Source organism: Colobus angolensis, unplaced genomic scaffold, assembly GCF_000951035.1.
Source record: "Colobus angolensis palliatus isolate OR3802 unplaced genomic scaffold, Cang.pa_1.0 Scaffold28, whole genome shotgun sequence".
NCBI classification, from domain to species: Eukaryota; Metazoa; Chordata; class Mammalia; order Primates; family Cercopithecidae; genus Colobus; species Colobus angolensis.
In genome coordinates this window covers 6715276-6716840 of record NW_012116043.1, presented here as the reverse complement: position 1 = coordinate 6716840, position 1565 = coordinate 6715276, and positions in this window count along the sequence as shown.

Genomic DNA, 1565 nt, shown 5'->3' with positions numbered 1-1565 from the left:
ACCACGCCCAGCTAATTTTTGTATTTTTAGTAGAGACGGGGTTTCAGCATGTTGGCCAGGATGGTCTCGATCTCCTGACCTTGTGATCCACCCGCCTCAGTCTCCCAAAGTGCTGGGATTACAGGCCTGAGGCACCGCGCCCGGCCTTTTATTTATTTATTTATTTAAAACGGAGTCTCGCTCTGTCTCCAGGCTGGAGTGCAGTGGCGCGATCTTGGCCCATTGCAATCTTCGCCCCCCGGGTTCAAGCGATTCTCCTGCCTCAGCCTCCCCAGTAGCTGGGATTACAGGCATGCGCCACCACACCTAATTTTTTTTAGTAGAGACGAGGTTTCACCATGTTGGCTAGGCTGGTCTAGAACTCCTGACCTTGTGATCTGCCCGCCTCGGCCTCCCAAAGTGTTGGTATTATAGGCGTGAGGCACCGCGCCCGGCCCCCATCTCTATTTTTAAAAAGCCAAGACAGGCCGCTGCGGGAACCAGAGACTTTTGGGGGTCAGAGGTTTTCATCCCACAAAGGTTGGGTGGGGGCGCGCCCTCTAGTGGTGACAAGAGTTAAGTTTCACCTCGCCGACCTGCAATGTCACATGCTTGTCACTCATTCCTGTCTCTCCCATAGTTATTCATTCAACAAAAAATTACTGAGCACCGATTGTATGCAGAGGAATATTCTAGATGCTGAGGGTAGAGCTGTGAAGCTGATAGTAAAGGTCCCTGCCCCGGAGCTGACCTCTTAGGAGACATTCCCTAGCATAGTCTTGCATACACCCCCACCTCACCTCTGCTCCCCAAAATTGGCCTTCCAATGCTCCAACAGCTAAATATCCCTGCTTCAGGGTCTTGGCATGAGCAGTTCCCTCGCCACCCTGGAAAGCTAGATCCTGTCTGCATGGCGGGCTCTGGTCTCAGCTTAAATGTGACCTAAGTCAGAAAGGTGTGACCTTGCTTATTTCCTGACCCTCTCCGCACCCCACTAAAATATTCGGGCCAGGCGTGGTGGCTCATGCCTGTAATCCCAGCACTTTGGGAGGCCGAGGCGGGAGGATCACCTGAGGTCAGCAGTTCGAGGCTAGCCTGGCCAACATGGCAAAAACCCGTCTCCACTAAAAATACAAAAATTAGCCAGGCGTGGTGGCGGGCGCCTGTAATTCCAGCTACGCAGCAGGCTGAGGCAGGAGAATTGCTTGAACCGGGAGGTGGAGGTCGCAGTGAGCCAAGATTGCACCATTGCACTCCAGCCTGGGCGATAAGAGCAAAATTGTCTCAAAAAAAAAAAAATATATATATATATATACACACACACACACACAAACACATATATATAAAATATTCAATTAAGGCTTTCATTTTCCTGGAATCCCTCAGCATAGCACTTAATAGTTGCTCAGAAGACACTTGCTGAATGGGTTTGAAGATTCACTAGTTTAAAAAATATCAGGAGGCCGGGCACGGTGGCTCATGCTTGTAATCCCAGCACTTTAGGAGGCTGAGGTGGGCGGGATCACGAGGTCAGGAGTTTGAGACCAGCCTGGCCAACATGGTGAAACCCCATCTCTACTAAAAAT